This window comes from Typopeltis vanoorti, chromosome 2, assembly GCF_054136105.1.
Source record: "Typopeltis vanoorti isolate ZY-2024b chromosome 2, IOZ_Tvanoo_1.0, whole genome shotgun sequence".
NCBI lineage: Eukaryota > Metazoa > Arthropoda > Arachnida > Uropygi > Thelyphonidae > Typopeltis > Typopeltis vanoorti.
Window position 1 is genome coordinate 171,962,747 of NC_143550.1, and position 25,020 is coordinate 171,987,766.

A 25,020-nucleotide genomic window follows, 5' to 3' on the forward strand; every position below is an offset into this window, starting at 1 on the left:
TTCTAACCACTGGACAGGGATATTTGATATTTCTTATTTCTTCTTCTTATTATTATTATTATTCAGGCCTTCATGGAGTCAAAAGATTCATCGTGGGAGGTTCTTCCTAAGAACAAAGTCTGTCAAGACTCATCGAGGGGAGGTCCCCCCCTAAGAAACACAAAGTCTATCATACCACTCCTTAAACTCATTGACCGTTCTCGCTCTCACCACTCCATCAGGCAATGTATTCCACAGGTCAACCACCCTCCACGCAAAGAAACTACTCCTCATGCTCTTGCTCACAGTTTCCTTTCATAACTTCCAGGGATGGCTTCTTGTCATCACTCCTTTCCACTGTTCAACCAAGCGAAAGAACACCCGAGAGTCAACCCCGTAATCACCTCACAACAGTTTAAGTCTCAATCATATCACCTCTCCTTCTTCTATCAACCAAACTCTGCAGTCCACATTCCCTCGGCCGATCATCATAACTATTCTTGTACAGTCCGGAAACCGTCTTTGTATCCTTTCCACAGTTAATTTATCCCTTTCAAATCCTGGGGACTAAATCTGAGAACAATAATCTAAGTGTGGTCTGATCAGAGACTTATACAACAAAATGATAACCCTTTTATCTCTGCAGGTCAGTGTCCTTTTCATAATTGGTGAATGTAGAAAGTGTGAATGATAGTATAAATGGTTTATCAGAGAATAAAAAAGATGAGATAGATGCATTGAGTGAGATCGCGTTGTTGAATAGTGCGATAGAAAGAGCAAAACAGCAGCTAGAGTGCATGAACAAAAGTAGACTGAATGAACCAACCAATAATAAAAGGTATGACAGGAAAAATAGATGTATGAATGTGAACATGAACAAAATGAAGGATAGATTGCTGTATGGAGACTCGTTAGTACGAGGTGTGTTAGAAGAGGATTTGACAAAATCGTACCAACCTGGTGCGACCATAAAGGACGTAACTGTGTCTATTAGAGAGCAAAAGGAAAGGGTGAAAGAAATGATTGTTGTGGCAGGTACGAATGATTTGAAAGGAGATAAAATGGAAATGATAGAAGACCTGAATGAATTGTTTGAGGTAGCAAAAGAAAAGAGTGAGAGAGTTAGAATGATTAGTCTTTTGCCACGGTATGACAGTGAAATGTTTAAAAGGAGGGCTATAATTGCAAATGACTTTATGCGTGGGTTATGTATGACGAGTGGTGTGGAATTTGTGGATGTGTGGAGTGAGTTTGATGGGCGAAAGGATCTATATAAGATGGATGGCTTGCATTTGAATGGTTACGGTGTAAGAAGACTTGAGAAAGTGTTGCTGAATGTAGTGGATGTGCAAATTCAGGGAAACTAGATTTGTTAGGGTGGGGGAGTAGAGATACAGTCCTTATGGAGGCAGTTGAATGTAAGAATGAATATAATATGCCAGAGCAAATAAGGACAACAAATCTGAGTGGGATAGTTAATATAAGGCATCAAGGTAGGGTTGGGGCTAATGGGGGTCTTAAATTCATGTACACTAATGCTAGGAGTATTAGGAACAAGAAGGAAGAGTTTTTGGCCATGGTTGGCACTTCCAGACCACAGGTTATAGGTATTAGTGAAACATGGCTGACTGTAGATGATATAACTAGTGGGATTGAATGTGATGGGTATAGTGTGTTCAGGAATGACAGAGAGAATAAAATGGGGGGAGGAGTATTGTTGATGATAGCTGATGAGCTACAGCCAAGGAGAATAGAAGTTGAATTGCAGGATAGAGAAAAGAGCACATTTGAGGCCATTTGGTGTGAGATTGTGGCTAGCAGAACTAAATATACCATTGGGTGCTGCTATAGACCAGGTGATGGAAAAGATGGTGGTGACAGTATGCACAAGGAAATAGAAGAAATGGGTGGAAGGAGGGTGATTATTATGGGAGATTTCAACTATGGTCGCATTGATTGGAGTGAGGAGAGGACACACGGGAGGAAGGAACTGGATTTTATGCGGTTATTAAGGGATAACTATCTGCGACAGCATGTAATGGAAAATACTAGGGGTCAGAGAGTGCTTGACCTAGTAATTACATCTGAGGATTTGGCTGTAACAAATATGACCACATTGCCACCAATCGGTGAGAGTGATCATAGGGTCTTAACTTGGGAGGTGGCTAAAGGTGTAGAATTTTCAATTAAGACAGGGTACATGTGGAATTATCGGGCTGGAAAGTATGACAAGCTTAGGAGTTTGATTGGTTCAGTGCCATGGCATGTACAACTGCAAGGACTAGAAGTTGATAGTGCACGGGAGGTAGTTAAGAAGTGCTTGCATGAAGCAATGGCTGACTGTATACCTAGAGTCCGAATAATAAATCAAGTAGGGGTTAAATGGATGAATAACACCATTAAGCTTGAGTTGCAAAAAAAGAAACAACTAAGGAGGGAATTTAAGGAGAAGGGTGACCGGCAGGCACATGAACAGTATAAAGCGCAGGCCAGAAGAGTGACGAGTGTGGTAAGAAAAGCAAAAAAGGATTACGAAAGAACATTGGCCATGCAGGCTAAAGAGAATCCTAAACAGTTTTTTAGATATGTAGCAAGTAAAAGGAAAAATGTATATGGCAGATTGATTTTAAAGAATGCCGATGGTAGGAAGGAAACTGAATCAGTTGAGATAGTTGAGTTACTGAGTGAGCACTTTGCAAAAGTATATCATCCAGGTGGTGACATTGCAGAAAAGAATAAACCAGTAGATTATACGGGAATTGTGGTTAATGAAGTGGAGGTGAGTAGTCTATTGCATAACCTCAATGTCAATACATCTGTGGGATTGGATGGTATACCAGCTCGTGTTGTACGAGAAGCAGCTAAAGAATTGTCAGTACCCTTGACCATTTTGTTTAATTTGAGTCTCGGGTCTGGGTTAGTCCCGAGCAGGTGGAAAGAGGGGAAAATAGTTCCACTGCATAAAGGTGGTTCCAAGACTGCTGTTGTAAATTACCGACCGATTAGCATATCAGGAATCATTGTCAAGGTCTTAGAGAAAATAGTCAAGAGGAAAATACAAGATTGGATGGAAGAAAATGGTATACTGTATCGGGGACAGCATGGTTTTGTGAAGGGTAGGTCATGCCTCAGTAACTTGCTCACGTATTATAACACAGTGACGGCTGAACTGGATAAGGGTAATGGGTTTACGGTGGTTCTACTGGACCTTGCCAAGGCCTTTGACAGGATTCCACATGGAATTCTAATCAGTAAATTGCAGCATATGGGAATGGACATAGGGTTGGTGAGATGGATAGGAGGATGGTTGACGGAGAGATATCAGAGAGTGGTTTACTCGGGAGTAGAGTCCACAAGACGGCCTGTGACTAGTGGTGTGCCACAAGGATCTGTTCTTAGACCACTGCTGTTTAATTTGTTCATAAATGATATAGGAAATGATCTGAGAGGAACAGTTCATTTGTTTGCGGATGATGCGAAGTTGGGTAGGGCAATAGTGAATGCAGATGACGTCAAAATTTTGCAGGATGATTTGGATAGATTGGAGGTCTGGGCTAAGGAGAATGGATGTCAGTTTAATGTGGCAAAATGTAAGGTTATGCACTTTGGGGTGAAAAGATTGGCGGCACTTTACTGCATTGGTGGAACCCTGCTCCAGGAAATTGATGAGGCACGAGATTTAGGAGTGTTGGTAGATAAGGAATTGAAATTTAAAGGACACATTGCAAAAGTGACCAAAACAGCTCATCAAATCACTTGGTTGCTGAAGAATACGTTGACAAGCAGAGACAAGCAGGTTATTGTTCCTCTCTATCGAGCCTTGATAAGACCCCATCTAGACTACTGTGCTCAGATTTGGTCACCTAGGTTTCTTCTTGATAGGGAGGAGGTGGAGAGGATCCAGAGGCGAGTGACCAAGATGATAGCAGGTCTGTGGAATGAACCGTATGAGAACAGGTTGAGGATTTGTGGGTTGCAAAAATTGGTTGATAGGCGGAGGAGGGGAGATATGATTGAGACATTCAAATTACTGAAGGGTTTCTATAAAATTAATTCAGAAGATATTTTTGAGAACAGGGCTGGTTGTGGGAGGACTAGGGGACATCTATGGAAACTGGGCAAAAGTGTGGTTAGTAAAGGTGTTAGAGCTGGGTTCTTTACTTTTAGAGTAGTGAATGAGTGGAATGCGCTCCCTGAGTCTGTGGTGGATGCTGTGACAGTGAATGAGTTTAAGGCGAGGTATGATAGATACTGTATGAATGTCAAATAGTTGTGATGAATATGATTTGGGGCCTCCCTCGATGAGTTTAATGACTCCCTGGAGTTGCCCGTAATAATAGTAATAATAATAATAATTGCAGCAATCCACTGTGCTACCTTCACCACCTTTGCAACATGTCCCCTAAATTTCAGGTTTCTATCAATCATCAACCTCAGATCTCTTGTCTCCCCTACTTCCTCCAGTATAACTCCTCCCATAGAGTATGCAGCATCCCATTCGATGTTTCCCAAACCTCAAGACCTTGCATTTTGCTGCATTAAACCGAGACCCCCATTCATTTGCCCATCCATCTAGCTTATTCAAATCCTCTTGCAGGGCCACCACATCTGCACTATTACTAATTATCCTTCCCAGCTTTGCATCATCCGCAAACAACTGAATATCCCCTTGCAATCCACTGGCAATGTCATTGATATAAAGGTTAAACAATATAGGTCCTAGTACTGAACCCTGTGGAGCCCCACTTGTAACCGTCTGCCTCCCTGAAACTGCTCCACCATACACAACTCTCTCTGATACCTATCGAACAGCCAATCCTGAATCCAGTTGACCAATCAGACATCCAGACCCATGTGCCGCAACATAAATATCAGCTTATCATGTGGCATCCTTTCAAATGCTTTGCTAAGTCTAAGAAAATGCCCAATGCTGTATACGGTCCCTCACTACTTTCTTCAAGATCTTAACTACTACTGATGACACAAAAACTGGCCTATAATTAGACACTTCCAGTCTGTTACCTCCCTTATGCAATGGCACTATCTTACCTTCCTTCCATTCCCTGGGCACCTTTCCCACAGCCAGACTTTCATTGAAAAGCCAGATTAAAGGCACTGTCAGTTCCCTAGCACATTCTCTCAAAACTCGTGGTGAAATACCATCCAGTCCCAAAGCTTTACTGTCATCCAGAGTACTCAGTATCTGAAACACACTCTCCTCCTGTACCTCTAAACCTCGAACCTGCCCTATCCCTCTAGCATTAAAACTGACTCCTCTAGGATGAAATACTCCAATAAAGTGTTCATTGAACAATTCCGCTATGTCCTCTGCATCAGTCACTCTGTTCCCATTTTTATCCCACAATATCATTCTTCCACAGTCATTTCTCCTCCTGCTGGCCACATGGCTAAAAAATTCCCTAGGATTTTCTTTGGATCTTAGGGCCAATCTCCTCTCATATTCCAGTTTCGCTTTCCTTACCACACTAGTCACTCTTCTGGCCTGTGTCTTATATTCTTCATGCATCTTCTCTTCACCCGTCTCCTTATATCTCTTCCACAGCCTCTTTTTCGCATGCAATTCCGGTTTAATATTGTTTATCATCCACTTTACTCCAAATTGTGTCCTCTTCTTCACTCGTGGTATACAACTTACCATTGCTGCTAACAAATATTCTTTCACAATTTCCCATGCACTAATGATATCCCGGCCTTCCGATTCCTCCCTCCATGAAACTTCCCGAAGTTGACCTACAAATTATCTGTCCCTTTCACTTCCTTACATCCCTCTCAATCATAAAGACTACAGTAATGTAATCAGTATTCCCTATATCTGGAACACTTTTAAAAGTCTGTATATTGTATTTCTTGTGAAATACATCAAGGAAAAGAAATAAAATAGCCAGAACATTAAAGAAATATAATCTCTGCATTGCTTTCAAACCTCATTTTAAGCTGGCTTCCCTTCTCCAGTCTCCTAGGGATTCACTTCCTCCCCTCTCTGTTCCAGGTGTTTACAAGGTTCCTTGTTCTTGCAATTTTTTATTTTTATTTTTATGTTGGGCCCATACATGAGAGGTTGGTTGATCAACCTATAGTATGTTAGTACTGTATATGGGTAGTGGGTTGCGAAAGGAGAAACTTGTTTACATTTGATTTAAAATTCTGTATGTTGTATTCCTTGGGAAATACATCAATGGGAAGGCTGTTCCACAGTACCGCAGTAGCAGGGATGAAGGAGGAGGCAAAGAAACTTCTGTGGGTTTCGAGGTATGCTGTTGAAGGATGTTTGGCGGCAGCTGTATGTGTTCCAATGGGCTTAGTACTGAGTGAGGCAATTATTGATGCAGCATTCAATAACTGAGCAGATTTGTGATTTGTATAAGGTTAACAGCTGTTTAGGGGTGAAGTAATGTTTTGAGTGAAAGAGAAATCCTAGTTTTTTGGAAGCTGAGGATGCAATGGTTGTGATGTATTTATGCCAGGAGAGGCCTGATGTCAGGATAATTCCAAGAGAAATCTCATCTTGTCTGGAAATTTAAGTGTTATAAAAAATAATACTGAAGGAAATTGGTTTTTTTCTTTGTGAGAAATAAGACAGAACTGGGTTTTACTAGCATTGAAGTTGACAAGGTTATCTGAGCCCTATAGGAGGATGGCTTGGAGGCAATGGTGGTTGATGTTCTGTAGGTTGAAGTGAGTTGTGTAAAGTAAGGTTTGTCAAATGAAACGAAGGAGTACAATGTGCTGTCATCTGCAAAAACTATGTATTGGGTTGGAGATCATTGATATACAGAAGGAAGAGGGTTGGTGAGAGAACAGAACCTTGTGGGAACCCCAGCATTAGTTGGATGGTGAGAGGATAGGGAACCATCTACCATCATACATCTGGTGTGCATCCAGACAGAAAGCTGGCAATCCAACTGCAGAAGTCCTGAGACAGTCCAAATGATAGGAATTTGCTTAGTAAGCTTTTGTGCCAAACCCAGTCAAAAGCTTTCAAGATATCAAGTGCAACCATTTGAGATTGGCCAAATTTCTCCATGGCATCTGTTCAGAGATGGGTGATATATGAGAGTAGATCTCTTGTTTATCAGCAGCAATGGTGGTTGCTTATTAGCCTTGTGCTTTCAAGGTAGTGTAGGAATTGAGAACCGATGGTTTTCTCCATCACTTTAGATAGGAACCGAGGTGAGTAAGATAGGGTGGTAGTTAGATGACAGTGATTTGTCATCTAACTACCACCCTTTTTAAGGAATGGGTTGAATATAGGTCAATTTCCAGGCTTTGGGATATATAAATGGAGTAAGAGAGTATGCACAGGTGTCATAGGATAGGAGTCAGTTCTGGTGCACAGACCTTCAGGACAATTGGAGGAATGCCATCAGGGCCAGGAGACTTTTTTTGTGTCTAATTTAGACAATAGGTTTCTGATCTTTTTTCTATCAAAAGGATATAGGGGCATTGTATGTTGGGCAGTTGGAATGACTGGGAGGGGAGAGCATTTGCCATTGGAGACAAAGACTGAAGCAGGAGATTAGCTTTTTCTGTGCATGATGATGTAGTAGAGCCATTTAGATATGATAGGGTTGGGAATAGTGTAGGGCAAAAGTTATGACCAATTGCTCTGGCAAGAGACAAAAAGGCACAGCTGCCATTTGGGCAGGCCGCAAGTTTCCTGCTTTTTGCCCGTTCAAATTCTGTTTTTGAAGGATTGATAGTTTTATTGCATCTGTTTCAGGCATCCGTATAAGCATTGAAGGTGGATGGAGTTCTTGATTTGAGCCAGTTGTGGTATGCTTGATTTTTTCATTTGTACAGCCTTGGCATATCTTTTGGAGATCCAGGGTTTAGATAGGGACAGCAATTCACAGAAGTGTGGCATTTCCATGCCAGTGAGGATTCCTTTGGTGATCCGTTCAGTGCATATGTTTGGATTGGAAGACTGGAAACAAGTCCAACCATGGGAATGAAGCATAGTAATCTTGGAGGCTGTCCCACTTGGCATTGTTATAATGCCAAGCTACTCTTGTGTGGAAGTCACCATGCAAGCATTGCATGGGGGAAGATGACCACTAAATTGTGGTCAGAATTACCCAGGGGACTCACTACATTCACTGTGTATTTATTATTATTATTATTATTCAGGCCTCCATGGAGTCAAAAGACTCATTGCGGGAGGTCCTTTCTAAGAAACACAAGTCTATCAAGACTCATCGAGGGAGGTCCCTCCTAGGAAACACAAAGTCTATCATATCACTCCTTAAATGCATTGACTATTCATGCTTTCACCACTCCATCAGGCAATGCATTCAAGGGTCATTGGTAAGGAAGCGATCTAGGGTATTTGGGGAGTAGTTCGGATTATCTCCTATTCTGGTTGGCATGTGAACAATTTGTGTAAGGTTGTTCTAATCATATTATTATTAATAATAATACCAGACCTCTATGGAGTCAAAAGACTCATTGCAGGAGGCAAATACTGTTACACACAAAGCCCATCAAGCCATGCTTTAAACTCACAAACTATTTTCTCTGCAAAGAACCTGCTCTTTATGCCCCTGCTCACACCCTCCTTATGCAGCTTTCAGGTATGTCCCACTTGTTCTACCCTGTTCTTCCATTCTATGACAAATTTCTTCCACATTAACATGGCAAGAACACTTTACCAACTTAAATATCTCAATCATATACTCTCTCTTCCTCTTATTCACAAGGCTTTGAGAAGTGATTAGGAGGAGGAGGAGAGAAAAGCAGTCCCTCAATCTATTCTCATATCCCACATCCTAAAGACCAGTTACGACCTTAGTTTTCTCTGGACTCTTTCCAATTTATTACATTTATTCTTAAGCCTCTGGTCCAACATCTAAAACTAGCCAACAGCACTCACAGAGGGTACCCCTCATAAGACTTTAGTCTTTATATAGTTTAATTTCATTTCTTTCACTTACTGTTTCTTGTGTTTTTGTGTGTGTTATTACAATTTTAACATTGTATTCCTGAAGAAGCCTCTGTGACACGAAATAATGAAATGATTAAGCCTGCTGTTTAATTAATTCTTTGTGTTGTAGTTATTTCATTAAATAAATTATGAGAGAAGATGATTTTCTTCACCGAGTATGAGACCACTACCCTGCTTACTGGAGAATTCATTTTATTCTATTTTTCTAACTTTGTAATGAAATCATATTATTTAAATATGCCATATCTTCTTTCAAACTTTCAAAGGACATTAGTGCTATATACCAGGTGTGGCCAGTTTTTGCATCAAGAGCCATAGTTACCTACCAGAAATTGTTAAGAGCCACAAATTTACTTTTTGTTAATCGTTAAGAGCCACTAATTTACTTTTTGGAACATTTTTAAGGGCAACATCAAAAGCTTCCTTAATATCAACGCCACGAGTACTATCTTTTAATGCTATTAAATCTAATAATTCTTCTCGTGTCACTCCGTCCTCAAGAACGAAACGAATAAAAATTGCTAATTGTGGTTGGTCTGTAATGTCAGTTGATTCTTTTGTATCTTTTAATGTATCTTTTTAAATTTTCTGATGAGGTAATATAAATATAACTACATTGCCAAACAGCAATGTATTTAATTGAAAAATTAAATTAAAAACAATAGAAAATTAAGAAAAATTATAAATTTTTTTATTTGTTAGTTGAGCCGCAATAAAACTTAGAACAGCCACATGCGGCTCGCGAGCTGCAGTTTGGTCACTGTGGCTATATACTATGGCCATACAACAAGGCAAAAAGAGACCAAAGTCCCAGTAATATTCTATACTATTCAGCAGGGAAATCCAGGTTATTCACTGGCTAGCTCACTACACCACCAATATGTCCTGCAAAGAAAGTATCTAGAAATAGGGAAGAGAGAGAGATTTAGCAATTCCATACAACTTTGCTGACAACATTAACCTTTAAAGGATTTCTGGAAATACATTTTGGAAAATTATGGAGACAACTACCGTGTTTGGGTAAAACTTTAGGTTAATATAAACCGTATATAGTATATATGCTCCAGAAGATGACCTTGATATAAAGGTCAAAACGTCGAATTTGGATTTTGTTTTATATTAAACTAAAGTTTTACTCGAACACGGTAGTTGTCTCCATAATTTTCCAAAATGTATTCGGATCACCGTATAAGCATAAAAGAGAGGATTTCTGGAAATAAATTTTAGCATGGTGTGGTATTCTGCTTGATGTACAGGCAACATCTTGTTTTTTAAGCATAGCAGTCAATTTTCTCATGATGATGAGTAGTGGGTGGTCATCAAACCCACAACCTATACATTGATAGCGATTAAACTAATTCATCTCCTCTTGGACTACAAGGTCAGGCTTCCTGAATCCAATGTTAGTCCGATGGTGGGTTCTACTGCTGTTATCCAACCTCTGTTCTTTGACATACTCTCTGTCATCTGTATCACTGCATTGCATCATCTGACATATACACCATGTTCTGCGAATGTCATAAAAACATTTTGTACAACATAAACCAAAGTTTCTATTCTATGACAACCTTCCTGCTGTTCTTGTCATCACTTCTTCCCCAAACTGTACAAGCTGAAGTTGAATAAAGAGAGACTCAAGTTATATTAGTAAAGAATGAACAGAGTTGTATGAAAGGAGAGAAGGTTAGCACTCCCCTTGATAAGGACGGACCAGCCTCTGGGCCAAATACATATAAGGTTAAGCACTGCTGCTTACTTCGCAGCACTTAACCAATTTTTTGTGATGACAATGGGCCATCCCTGGAAGTTACGAAAGGAAGCTGTGAGCAAGAGGATGAGGAGTGGTTTCTTTGCATGGAGGGTGGTTGAACGGCAGAATGCATTGCCTGATAGAGTGGTGAGAGCGAGAACGGTCAACGAGTCTTGATAGACTTGTGTTTCCTAGGAAGGCCCTCCCGTGATGAGTTTTTTGACTCCATGGAGGCCTGAATAATAACAATAATGTCACTAACATTTCCCCAATAATAATAATTGTTGAAAGTTTATTTTTCACTTGGTTAGACTATAATAAACAAAATAATAATAATAATGTCACTAACATTTCCCCAATAATAATAATTGTTGAAAGTTTATTTTTCACTTGGTTAGACTATAATAAATTTAGTTTAATCCTTTATCCAAGTGTGAGCAAACAAAGTGGGGTAAGGTGGTACAACACCAGGCAACTCGTTGCAAAGGTGGAGCAAGCTAACATCACTCCTATCTCAGTATCTCCCATAATGCAAAACACATCACCTTGTGGATATGTATAATGTTATGCATTAAGGGAAGGGCCACTACCCCGACTAGTTTCGACCTTTATTGAGGTCTCTTCAGTGGGAGCCAGGCCCAAGTGGAGATACCAGGCAGAAGCATTAGCAAGGTCATCTCTACCTATAGAAGTTGCCAAACGGTTTGCCACCTTTTCATTAAATTACTCTGGATTTAGAGAAAGATGTTGAAAGTTTATTTTTCACTTGGTTAGACTATAATAAATTTAGTTTAATCCTTTATTCAAGTGTGAGCAAACAACGTTTGCACCTGAAAGTATCTTCAGGACTAGGGAAAAGTGGTACAACACTGGGCAACTCGTTGCAAAGGTGGTGCAAGCTAACATCACTCCTATCTCAGTATCTCCCTTAATGCAAAACACATCTCCTTGAGGATATGTATAATGTTATTCATTAAGGGAAGGGCCACTACCCAGACTAGTTTCGACCTTTACTGAAGTCTCTTCAGTGGGAGCTAGGCCTTAGTAATTTAATAAAAAGGTGGCAAACCGTTTGGCAACTACTATAGATAGAGATAAATTGCTAATGCTTCTGCCTGGTATCTCCACTTGGGCCTGGCTCCCACTGAAGAGACCTCAATATAGGTCGAAACTAGCCTGGGGGTAGTGTCTCTTCCCTTAATGCATAGCATTATACATATCCGCAAGGAGATGTGTTTTGCATTATGGGAGATACTGAGATAGGAGTGATGTTATCTTGCTCCACCTTTGCAACGAGTTGCCTGGTGTTGTACCACTTTACTCCAGTTCTGAAGATACTTTCAGGCGCAAACTTTGTTTGCTCACACTTGGATAAAGGATTAAACTAAATTTATTATAATAATAATAATTATTGGGGAAATGTTTACATTCTTGTAATGTAACTCCATCAAATGAATGATGCATATCCAGAATCCTAGAACCTAGGTATATCTCCACTCCTCCAGAACCATGACAGAATGCAAAGGCATGCAACTCAGAGTAAACAAAAGTAAGTGTATTTGACTTTGTCACACTGGTATTTAGATCTCAAACTCAGAAGTTGACTGATTGTTGAAGAATTCATGATATTTTGGCTAAAAGAGTAAGATCATATACAAATGCCATAGCATTAACAGCAGTTGTGCCAAGAAACTCCTCAATGAAAATCAAAGAAAAAAGGACACAGGGTTTCTTCTTAGTGTATAATGTACAGTGCTGGAATAGATGTCAATGTAGAGCCCAAAGTGGTTACAGTAATAGAATTTAAGCTTCTGGTGATAGAAAAATTCAGCAGTAAATAGCACTCAGAAGGAAAACACTTTAAAAATCCTTAAGGTCCATGATCAACTAAATGTTGAAGAATACACACACACACACACACACAAGTAGAGATGAGGTTGTTATGTCTAATTATAAGGCTTTGGTATGGTCAAATCTGGTTTGCTGTGCACAGATTTGGTTGCTTGTGTTTCTTTTGGGTGAAGAGATGAAGAGGATTCGCAGACAAGTGACCGTCATAGAAAGCACTCTACAGTGCTTTCTATGACGATGCAGGTTAAAAAGTTCAGCCAAAACACAGAAAGGAGATCTGAGAAATATGTCAATAAAAGGATTACATAGTTTAGGTACAAAAGAAGTTTTCAAATATATGGCAGGGTAGGAGAAAACAAGAGATTCTTCTTCCTCACACACACACACATACCTTGGATGTTGTGTATGAGTGGTACAAGGGTGTTAACAATAGGTTTTTTGCTTGGAAAGAAGTTAATGAATGAAATAAAATGCTAGATACAACTGTCAATGCTTTGCAATTGAATGAATTTAAGGGGAGTGTGATAAGTATGTTGTGAATAATGACTTATTGGCTCTTGCAATGAGTCATTAAATTTCATGGCTATTCCTGTATAATTGATACAATTATTATTATTACAGGTATCTCCATGGAGTCAGTAGACTCACCGCAGGAGACCCGAACTAGCAAAACAATATCTGTCATATCTCTTCTTGAATTCATTTACAGACGAAGAGCTCACAACTAAGTCAGGCAATGAATTCCACTCATTCACCACCCTCCAGGCAAAAAACCTTGTTCTGACATCCTTGTTAACCACACTCTTCTTTAATTTCCAGGGATGACCTCTTGTTCTTCCATCACTATAACACAGCTGAAACATTTCCCCTGCATCAATCCTATAAAAACCTTTCAGTAATTTAAATGTTTCTATCATATCCCCTATTCTCTTTCTATCAACCAACCTCTGCAATCCACAAGCTCTCAATCTATCAATGTAGAGTGCATTTTTTTACATCACTCACCAACTTGGTCACTCTTCTCTGAACACTCTTCACAGCCTCCTCATCTCCAAGGAATCCAGGTGACCAGACCTGAGCACAGTAATCCAAATGTGGAAGTATCAACGCTTTATAAAGGGGAATAATAACCTCTTTATCTCTGGATGTCAGTGTGTTCCTCAACAACCAAGTAATCCTATGTGCAATCTTGGACACCTTAGCAATGTGTCCCCTGAACTTCATCTCCCTATCTACCAACACCCCTAAGTCCCTAGCCTCATCAATCTCTTAGAGTACTGTTCCATCAATGTAATACACAGCTGGCAATCTTTTAATCCCAAAATGCATGACTTTACACTTTTCCACATTGAACTGACATCCATTACCTTTTGCCCATTCTACCAGCTTATTTAAATCATCCTGCAAACTTTCAACATCAACTTGATTTTTTTATTGTGCTACCCAGCTTTGCATTATCAGCAAACAAGTGAATATGTCCCTTTAAACCATTTCCTATATCATTTATATACAAATTAAACAACAATGGCCCAAGCACAAAGCCCTGAGGCACACTGCTCGTCACCTGCCTTATCCTGGACATGGCTCCTCCATACACCACCTTCTGGTATCTCTCCCTGAGCCATTCTCCTATCCATATCACCAATTTAGTATCCATTCCCATCTGCTCCAATTTGCGTAACAGTGTTTCATGGGGTATCCTGTCAAAAGCCTTAGCAAAATCCAGAAGTACTACTGTGTAGCCTGTTCCTTTGTCCAACTCAGATGTCATTCTATTATGAAAAGTTAATAGATTGCTAAGGCAGGATCTACGTTTAACAAAACCATATTGGACTCTATAGAGTATCATATCCTGATCCACCCATTCTTGAATTTTGTCTTTAACCAACTTTTCCAATACTTTTACCACTAATCCTGAGATGGTAATTGGTCTGTAATTAACTACTGCAGTTTTAGAGCCACCCTTATGCAAAGGAACCACTTTGCCTAACTTCCACTCCCTAGGGACCATACCAGAGTTCAAACTTAAATTAAATATCCAAGTAAGAGGGGTTGACAATTCATTTGCACATTCACGCAACACCCGAGCTGATATTCTATCTAAACCCACGGCAGTGTTTGCGTTTAAATTCTGCAATATATCAAATACCTCTGATTTCTTAGCTTCAATTCTCACATTAGTTATTGCTACAGGTACAGAGATATCCTCACTTGGGTGACAGACTTTTGAAAAGTGATCACGCAGTAACTCAACTATTACATCTGATTTTGTCACCTCAATACCATCAGCACCCACTAAAGTTATCCTTCCGAAGTCATTCTTCCTTTTACTTGCCATACAGCGGAAGAACTCTTTGGGATTACCCTTGATCTCTTTGGCTAAGGTCGTCTCATAATCTGATTTAGCTTTACTTACTGCTGGTAACCTTCCTAGCTTGAGCCTTGTACTGCTCATGGGTGTACTGATTGCCTTTCTCCTTGTAAATTCTCCATAACATTTTCTTTTTTTGCAGAACAAGCTTGATACTACAGCTCATCTATCTAACGCCAGCCTTCTTCGACTTCCTGACCATGGGGACACAATCTGATATTGCTTTCCTCAGATACCTGCTGATTTTATCCCATGCACTGCTAACATCTTTCTCCTGCAATATGTTCTGCCATGGGATGGCTGCAAGCTCACTCCAAAGCTTGTTATAATTGCCTAACCTGTAGTTCTGAAACCTAACCTGTAGTAACAGAAAAATCCACAGATTTTGCAACCTCCCAAGTCAATACCATATGATCGCTTTCACCAATTCAATTGGAGGTAACAAGAACAACTTACTTATGCATATATCCTCTGAACCAATAACCAGGTCCAATACTCTCACCCAACGTGTCCCTTCAGGTATGTGCTGTTTCAAGTAATTATCTCGTAGAAGATGTATGAACTCCATTTCCTTTTTGCTACGTGATATTTCCTCCTTCCAATTGATATCACCATAATTAAAATCCCCCATAATAATAATCACTAAACCTGCACTCATTGCACTAATTTGCTGATGCATGAATTCAATATCTCCCCCTGTACTCCCTGGCCTATAGCAGCATCCAACTGTATATTTGGTTGCATCGGTCACTATTTCGCACCAGACCGCCTCAAATGAACTCTCATTCACATGTCTATCATCTTGATATACTACTTTCTTTGGCTGCAACACATCAGCTATCATCAACAGTACTCCTCCCCTGTTCTATCTTCTCTATCCTCCCTGAAAATACTGTACCCTTCACATTCAATTCCAGTGACCACATCTTCTACTGACAGCCAAGTTTCAGTAATGCCTACAACTTTTGGTGAGACTGCACTGACTAATGCCAAAAATTCTTCTCTCTTATTTCGAATGCTTCTTGCATTGGTATACAAAAATTGCAGACTCACTCTAGTTCTTGTACTGACTTTAGAACTGATATATAAGTCACTAATTTCAGTAGTCCCATGCCGATTTTTATCTCCTCTCTTCTGCAATTTATTCTGCGAATAAGGATCAATAAATATACAATCATTGCTAAAGTTTCTCTCTCTTACACTCAACCTTTTCAATATTAGTTTCCCTGCACAATTACTTCAACTTGTTCAGAAAACACTAACTTCTTCATTCAAACGCTTATGTCCTTCCAAGTTCAGATGCAGCCCATCTCTAGCATACAACTGTCTTTTTCCTTCAAACATACTCCAAACATCAACAAATTCCAGACCTCTTTTTTTGCACATTCTTGCAATCATATCATTCATTATCATTGCATGTATACTTAATTCGTAATTGTCAAAATGAGGCAGCACACACACTATCCTCCCATTGACACTTTTCCTCTTCACAATATCTAACAATGTTCTTAAATCTTCTGCTACCCGATTTATACCACCACTCAGGTCATTTGTACCCACCATAACTATCATCTTGTCTGCTTCATGCCCTCTCCTTATTGCTAAAGCCACTCTTTCTATTGTCCCACCAACCAAGCACTGCTCAGGCATACCACTCTCCATACCCTTAATCATAGAATTACCATATATCTTACCACTCTTAACTTCATTCGAGTCCACACAAGCATCACTCATGGACTCATTTTCTATGCTATTCAGCATGACTCTCCCAGTTTCATTACTCAACGCTCTTTTACTTACCCCCAGACTCTACAATAATAATTGTAGAGTGGGGGGGGGAAGTAAAAGAGCGTTGAGTAATGAAACTGGATAAGGGAAATGGGTTTACAGTGATACTGCTGGACCTGGCAAAGGCGCATGACAGAATACCACACGGAATTCTAACCCATAAACTACAACATATGGGAATGGATATAGGGTTGGTGAGATGGATAGGTGGGTGGTTGATGGAGAGATATCAAAGAGTAGTTTATTCAGGAGTAGAGTCCAAAAGACGGCCTGTGACTAGTGGTGTGCTACAGGGTTCTGTTCTTGGACCACTGCTGTTTAGTCTGTTCATTAACAATATAGGGAAGGATCTAAGTGGAACAGTTCATTTGTTCGCTGATGATGCAAAGTTGGGTAGGGCGATAGTGAATGCAGAAGATGTCAAAGTCTTGCAGGATGACTTAGATAGATTGGAGTTCTGGGCTAAGGAGAATGGATGTCAATTTAATGTGACAAAATGTAAGGTTATGAATTTTGGGGTGAAAAGATTAGCAGCAGTATACCACATTGGTGGAACTGTACTCCAAGAGATCGATGAGGCCAGGGACTTGGGAGTGTTGGTGAATAGGGAGATGAAGTTTAGGGGGCACATTGCGAAAGTAGCTAAATCAGCTCATCAACTCACTTGGTTGTTTAAAAATACCTTGATGAGCAGAGACAAGCAAGTTATTGTACCTCTGTACCGAGCCCTGATAAGACCTCATCTCGAGCCCATCTACTGTGCCCAGATTTGGTCACCTCGGTTCCTTCTTGATGGGGAGGAGGTGGAGAGGATCCAGAGGCGAGTGACTAAGATGATAGCAGATCTATGGAATGAACCATATGAGAACAGGTTGAAGATTTGTGGGTTGCAGAAACTAGTTGATAGGCGGAAAAGGGGAGATATGATTGAGACATTCAAATTGCTAAAAGGATTCTATAGGATTAATACAGAGGATATTTTTGAGATCAGGACTGGTGGTGGAAGAACTAAGGGACACCTATGGAAGCTGGGCAAGAGTGTGGTTAGCAAGGGTGTTAGAGCTGGGGTTCTTTACTTTTAGAGTGGTAAATGAGTGGAATAAGCTGCCAGTCTGTTGTAGGTGCTATGACAGTGAGCGAGTTCAAGGCAAGGTATGATAGATACTGTGAGAATGTCGAATAGTTGTGTGGACATGATGTTTAGGGCCTCCCTCGATGAGTCTAAGGACTCCCTGGAGTAGCCCGAAATAATAATAATAATTATTATTATTACCACCACACCTCCATGAAAACTAAAAAACTTATACAAAACATTCTTATTTCTCCACATGAGCTGATTAAATAAAATGCTCATCACACTAGCTGAAATAGATTTACTGCTTCTGTGTTTATCACATTTTCAGCAGTCTTCCAACTCACTCACTACTTTTCAAGCAAAAAAAAGAATGTTCTTATTTTACTTGGGGACTTCAATGTCCACAACTCATATTGGCTTCCCTTCTCCAATTTCAGTGATCAATCAGGCAGGGATGCCAAGGTATTTGCCATCAGCATTGACAAATCTCAGATCATCAATCTTGCCACCAGAATACCTGACAACCCCTTCCAATTTGCCAACACACTTGACCTCTTCCTAACAAGCTCCCCCTTCCAATTATACTGTGGTTGTCAGTTCTCTTGACAATTCGGATCACAACCTCATACGAGTCTCTTTAACCTTCACCATCAGTTCACAGTCTCTTTGCCAACACACTTGACCTCTTCCAAGTATACTGTGGTTGTCAGTTCTCTTGACAATTCGGATCACAACCTCATACGAGTCTCTTTAACCTTCACCATCAGTTCACAGTCTCGTGTCCTTTGGCACCACAAGGGTGCCAACTGGGAAGACTCCATGACTCCTTCCCATGGGCTGACTACTGCTTCAGTTCTTTTGATCTAAACACCTACTCATCAAATTCACAGCCACTATCCAAGCCTTGGTTCTCAAAGAAGTGTGGAATACTGTAAAGGAAAAACCTCTGCTTACCACGAATGGCTCAAAACCAAAGCTACAGCTGCTCACTCTGTCTATACCACAGCGCATAACAGTTGCAAAAGAATCCTCACCAAGTCTAAGTTAGACTTTGAAAGGGCCAAATGCTGCAAACTCACTTCCTACCCAAATGGCGGTCGCTCTTTCTGGTCCCTTGCCAAGGCCATTTGGGGGGTAACTTCTGCCAACCAGGTTTCCACCAGTCCCACATCTGGATGGTACTGTATTTATCTCACCTAAAGACAAGGCCAACTTACTGGCATCACTCTTCTCTTCAAATTCCTGCATTGATCACCAGGGCAAAGTTCCTTCCACTACAGCAAGAATGACTCTCTTCTTGTCACCAATAGGCTTCTGACAAAAAGAAATCTGAAGAATCCTTAATAGCCTGAACACAAACAAGGCATCTGGTCTTGATGAAATCCTACCTACTGTGTTAAAAAATTGTGCCCCCAGAACTAACACCTATCCTGTATCACCTCTTCAATCATGAAGTTACTTCACGTGCAAACTTTGTTTGCATACACTTGGATAATGAATGAAACCAAGAATATAATTTCTTACCATCTTTAATTTATAGAATATATAACATTATAACATTAGGTCCTTACATTCGACCAAACTTTACATTAACCAAATATAACATTAGGTCCTTACGTTCAAAATTTCAAATTCTTTTTTTTTTTTAATAACAACTGTGTCATGAAAAAAAAGTTATAAAACTTTAACACAGGCAAGGATTACATAATCCAAGAATTTTGCTTTTGAGGAAGAGCTATTTAAGAGCTCCAATAAGCAAGGTAAAAAGTCTCACACCTCAAACAACGAAAATCATCTACCACAAATTTATTTACAAACAACCATGCTCCAAATAATTTCATTACAGCTGGAATGTTTTTAGATTGGAGAGTAGACCACAGCTCCATCTCATGGCCAGTAAGCTGAAGCTATCCACTAAGCCAGAGGTACCAAATTGTTATTATTATATACTACCTCCATGGAGTCCAGAGAAACTCATTGTGGGAGACCCAAACTAACGAAAGGAAACTGTTTGCAAGAGGGTGAGGAGTGGTTTCTTTGCATGGAGGGTGGTTGAACCATGGAATGCATTGCCTGATGGAGTGGTGATAGCGAGGACAGTCAATGAGTTTAAGGAGTAGTATGATAGACTATGTGTTTCTCAGGTGGGGACCTGCCCACGATGAGTCTTTTGACTCCATGGAGGGCTGAATAATAATAAGAATAATAATAACATACAAAACCTTTCATGCCTCTCAAACTCGTTCATTGTCAGGTACTTGCAACTAATTCTAGCAATCCATTCCTTTCATTTACCACTCTCCATGCAAAAAATCTGATCTGCAATATCCCTACTACCCACACTCTCACACAACTTGTACGGATGGCCCCCTAGTTCTCTATTTGTCATCTATTGAAAAATTTCCTTAGCATCAATTTTATAAAGCCCTTTAATATCTTAAAAGTTTCTATCATGTTCCCTCTTTTAGACTTATCAAATAAACTTTGTAACCCACAAACCTTCAACATGTCCTCACAAGGAGCATTCCACAAACTTGTTACCAGTTTAGTCACTTGTTTCTGAATCTTCTCTATCACCTCCTCCTTGTCTCCAAGAAAACCCAGGTGACCAAATCTGTGCACAGTAGTCAACATGTGGACGAATCATAGCCTTATAAAGAGAGATAACTTCCTTATCTTTACTTGTTAGTGTATTTTTCAACCTCCAAGTAACCCTTTGAGCTTATTTTACCTACTTTGGCAATAACCTGAACTTCAACTCACTATCTACCATTATCCCCAAGTCTCATCAATTTCCTGCAATCCAGTACCATCAATATGATACACCATATGTAACCTTTTCAACCTGAAATGCATAACCTTACATTTTGCAACATTAAACTTGGTTTGTTATATTGCCAGGAAATTTATTATTATTATTATTATTATTCCTGACACCTCCAAGGAGTCCGAAGACTCATCGCGGGAGGACACCTACAATTGTCTCACCCACTACACCGAACCACTACTACGAATCATCTCCATCAACGCCATCTACCGCCCACCTCCACCACTACCACAACTAGTATTTTGTTGTCTGTAAATTGCATGTGTTCTGAAGGGCCGATTTGTCTGTATGCGGGATGAAAAACCCGAGTTTCCAGGAGAAAAACCCTGCTACCTTCGTATGAGATCGGCTAACTCACCTTCGATTGAAATCGACCAGATAAAGATTCCTCCTGTCGCGACGAGAAAAAAACACTTCCGTCGAGGCGGATTTGAACCACCGACCTATGGATGTCAGCATTTTACCTCTACAGTCCACCGCTCTGCCAGCTGAGCTATCGACGGAATACATCAGAAAGTTTATAAGATATATTATGAAAGGGTAAGAACGTATATATTCAAAGGGTACAGGCTTACATGCCAATTGAAACTCCTGTTAAGGATTAATGAAAAGGAAACAGTACGATGAAAAGGAAAAATCAGCAAAAGCTTTTATTTATTGATCTGTCTCATCATTACAAAAGGAGCAACATGAACTATGAATTCAGAGATAATATAATATTAGTAAGAGTGCAAAATAATATTAGTAATAGTGCAGATGTGGTAGCCCTGCAAGAGGATTTGAATAAGCTAAATAGATGGGCAAATGAATGGGGGTCAGTTTAATGCAGCAAAATGTAAGGTCTTGAGGTTTGGGAAACATCGAAAGGATGCTGCATACTCTATGGAAGGAGTTATACTGGAGGACGTAGGGGAGACAAGAGTTCTGGGGGTTGATGATTGATAGAAACCTGAAATTTAGGGGACATATTGCAAAGCTAGTGAAGGTAACGCAGAGGATTGCTGCAATAATGAGAAGGACACTGACCTGCAGAGATAAAATGGTTATCATTCCGTTGTATAAGACCCTGATCAGACCACACTTAGACTATTGTTCTCAGATTTGGTCCCCAGGATTTGAATGGGATAAATTAACTGTGGAAAGGGTACAAAGGCAGATAACAAAGATGGTTTCAGGACTGTACAATGTTAGTTATGAGGATCGGCTGAGGGAATGTGGACTGCAGAGTTTGGTAGATAGAAGGAGAGGTGATATGATTGAGACTTTTAAACTGTTGAGAGGTGGTTACAGGGTTGACATTGGGAAGTTCTTTCGCTTGGTTGAACAGCAGGAAGGAGTGATGACAAGAGGCCATCCCTGGAAGGAAACTGTGAGCAAGATGGTGAGGAGTGGTTTCTTTGCATGGAGGGTAGTTGAACCATGGAATGCATTGCCTGATAGAGTGGTGAGAGCAAGAACGGTCAATGAGTTTGAGTGGTATGATAGACTTTGTGTTTCCTAGGAGGGACCTCCCGCAACGAGTCTTGATAGACTTTGTGTTTCCTAGGAGGGACCTCCAGCAACTAGTCTTGATAGACTTTGTGTTTCCTAGGAAGGACCTCCCGCGATGAGTCTTTTGACTCCATGGAGGCCTGAATAATAATAAAGTTCTCAGTAGAATGAAAGAATTAAACACAATTAATTCTTGTGTTTAATAAAAGATGAAATATTGTAATGTTCCAATATTTCGTCTGTTACACAGACATCATGTGAGATATAATACAAAAATTGCAATAATGCCAAAAAACAACACAAAAAATAAGCAAAAGATATTAAATATTATTTTATTATATTACATATCAATTAAATCATATTATTATATTATATATTAAGATATATGTATTATGTGTAAAGTGGATGATAAACAATATCAAACAGGAACTGCAGGTTAAAAAGAGATTATGGAAGAGATACAAGAAGAGTGGTGGAGAGCAGATGCATGAAGACTCAGTCCAGGAGAGTGACTAATATGGTAAGGAAAGCAAAACAGGAATATCAGAAGAGATTGATCCTGAGATACAAAGAAAATGCTACGGAATTTTCTAGCTATATGGCCAGTAGGAAGTGAAATTATTGTGGAAGAATGACATTGTTGGATAAAAATGGGAATAGAGTGGCTGATGCAAAGGACATAGCGGATTTGTTCAATGAACCCTTTATTGGGGTATTTCGTCCTGGAGAAGTAAGTTTTAATATTACAGGGATAGGGCAATTTGGGGTTTAGAAGTGCAGGTGGAGAGTGTGTTTCAAATACAAGGGTAATCTGAAATATTCTCAGCCTTGAATATAGATGGCAACACTAACGGCAAAATTTTTTTTTCTAAGCTGGTACATCTCTCATAAGCATCCGTGTGAAATTGCAAGTCATTCTATTAGGTAGTTTGTTTATACAGTTTTTGTTTTATACGCATGAAAATATCTGAACAGTGCTTGGAGTGTTTTAGCAAGAATAAAACTGATTTTTTGTCTCAATTTATTACTATGGACGAGACTTGGATTCACCATTACACACTAGAATCCAAACAGCAGTCAAAACAGTTGCCACAAGCTGGTTGTTCAGTGCCAAAGAAGACAAAGTCGGTTCTATCAGCAGGAAAGGTCATGGCATCAGTGTTTTGGGTTGCTAATGGCATTTTGAAAAGAGTAAAACAATAACCAGGGAATATTATTCTGATCTTTTAACCAGACTAGACAAAAAAATTCGTGAGAAAAGACCTGGTTTGCAGAAGAAAAAAATCATCTTTCATCAGGACAATGCACCTGCCCTCAAAGGTGTTTTGGTAATGCAAAAATTAAGGGATCGACACTATGAATTGTTGGATCATCTAACAGGTTGAGAGGTTATATGATTGACACTCTTAAACTGTTGAGAGGTGGTTACAAGGTTGACAATGGGGGAGTGTTTGTGTTTGGTGGGACAGAGGGAAGAAGCAAGGACAAGGGCCATCCCTGGAAGTTATGAAAGGAACTTTTGCGCAAGAGGGTGAGGAGTGGTTTCTTTCCTAGGTGGTTGAACCATGGAATGCATTGCCTGAAGAGTAGTGGGAGCACAAACAATCAGTGAATTCAAGGAATGGTATGATAGACTCTGCATTTTCTAGGATGGACCTCCCATGAAGAGTCTTTTGACTCCATGGAGGTCTGAATCATCATCATCATAATAATAGGAATATTACTCTGCAAGCTTTAAGACTTATAGTTTGATCTGACATCTCTCAATTATTTTTTGTGTTGTTTATGTGCTCATATTGCATCCCATATGATGCCTCTGTGACAGATGAAATATATTATTATTACTACACATCTTCAAGGACTCATCCTTCCTGTGATCAGTCCTTAGAAATGACTCCATATAACCCATGGTCTGTACCACTTAATCCTATCTATATAGAAGAATGCCCTCTACCACCCACTAAGATCATTTTGTATTCTTTTGACTGTAAACTGTATGTGTTCAATGGATGCTATGCCTGTATGCAAAGTAAAAAAAAAAAAAAAAACCAAGTTTCCAGGAGATAAAAACCTGCTACTTGTCACAATGAGAATTAAACTTGGGTCTTTTTTATGTGGCACAATGCCCCATCATTCTTCCAACTGCAATACTGAGAAAACTTTGAAATAAATCTAATTTTAAAAAATGTTTCTCCATATAACATTTAAAAAAAAACGTGCTGCATACCAACAATACACTCCAAAGGGAAACTCTACACTAGGCTACCAAACTAGCACTGAAATGCAACGTCCAATTGGCATCCCCACTAATCTACTCACACAGAACAGTTTCAGATCTTTCTGGGGAGTTTCTTCCACTATGGTATAAAAATATATTTACGATATAATGCACTTTTCATAATATACAACGCTGTAACGTCTTTTATTGTCTTAACAAGCGAACTAATGCATTTACTATTGATAATCCTTTCTTGCACTTAAAAAATTAGTCACTAACTGCCTGCCTCTGAAGTGAGCTGATAATTTAAAAATGGTGGTATCAGGTAACGAATATCGCTAAAATCACAAAAAGTGAATAAATAAAAATAAGCTTATATTATAAAGATACTTTATTTATACTTATTCATTCGTTCGTTAGTTCGTATGGGGACCCCAAACCCTTTCCTCAACCGTCCGTTACTAATGAAATACGACCGTGCGATTTCTTTTGAAGCTGTATCTTTATTGGTTCGGCATTACGACTGCGCATTGCCAGGTTGTTAAGTAGGCTGAAAGTCGCATAACGCATAACGGTACTGACTTGATGGGTGAAGCATAAATGCTTTTCATATTCCCCTCCATCTGAAAAGGAAAGTTCTTTGGGTGGAGAATTATTGAGCTTTAAGCTCTCCATGAAAGGGCAGTGAGATTAACTGTGTTCAGCTGA

General features: G+C 39.7%; 1 protein-coding gene and 2 non-coding genes across 3 annotated transcripts in view; 1 reads left to right on the forward strand and 2 right to left on the reverse strand.

The window, feature by feature from the left end:
- LOC150109669 (uncharacterized) overlaps nucleotides 1–24,539 on the reverse strand; it is a 47,816-nt gene extending 23,277 nt beyond the window's left edge. The window contains exon 1 of the mRNA XM_090402914.1: nucleotides 24,322–24,539. The gene's annotated coding sequence lies outside the window, so the exon portion shown is untranslated. The remainder of the gene's footprint in view (nucleotides 1–24,321) is intronic.
- Nucleotides 10,603–10,723, forward strand: LOC150109670 (U6atac minor spliceosomal RNA). The gene has a single exon (XR_016550569.1). It is a non-coding gene; the product is annotated as a U6atac minor spliceosomal RNA (small nuclear RNA).
- TRNAY-GUA (transfer RNA tyrosine (anticodon GUA)) lies at nucleotides 21,019–21,106 on the reverse strand. The gene is given in 2 exon segments: nucleotides 21,019–21,054; nucleotides 21,070–21,106. It is a non-coding gene; the product is annotated as a tRNA-Tyr (tRNA).
- Nucleotides 24,540–25,020: the final 481 nt, after the last annotated feature.